Below are 556 nucleotides of genomic sequence, written 5' to 3' on the forward strand. Positions count from 1 at the left end.
CAGAGAAGGTGGGGTGGGTATTTTAAATAGAGTAGTCAGGGAAGGTTAATGCAGACACAGAGCACTCGCTGGGGAGTCCAGGGCCTGGGCCACAGAGTGCCAAGTCACACAGCTGGAAGCAGCCCTCCCTCTCTGGTTGAACCTGTTTCTCCATTTGTAATTAAGAGCGGGACTAGAGGCTCCCAAATACCCGCAACTGGTCAACGTCTTCCAATCTCAGAGCTTTTGCATTTGCAGTTTCCTCTGCCTGGAAATCTCTTCTCCCAGCTATTCACATGGCTTATTTCCTTACCTCCTTCTCGGCTTTGCCTGAATGTGGAATTTCTACCTTCTTATTAAGACCTTCCCTGACTACTCTATTTAAAATACCCACCCCACCTTCTCTGATACTATCCAAACCCCTTCTTTGCTTTTACATCCCTCCATAACACTAACCACCACTTGACCTACTGTTTTACTTATCGGTTTATTATCAATCCACCCCCACCCCCAATGTCCATTTTCCACACTAGACTGCAAGCTTCATGAAAGCAGCACTTTGTTTTGCTCCCTGTTC

The sequence above is a fragment of the Myotis davidii genome, unplaced genomic scaffold, assembly GCF_000327345.1.
Source record: "Myotis davidii unplaced genomic scaffold, ASM32734v1 scaffold97, whole genome shotgun sequence".
Classification (NCBI taxonomy): domain Eukaryota; kingdom Metazoa; phylum Chordata; class Mammalia; order Chiroptera; family Vespertilionidae; genus Myotis; species Myotis davidii.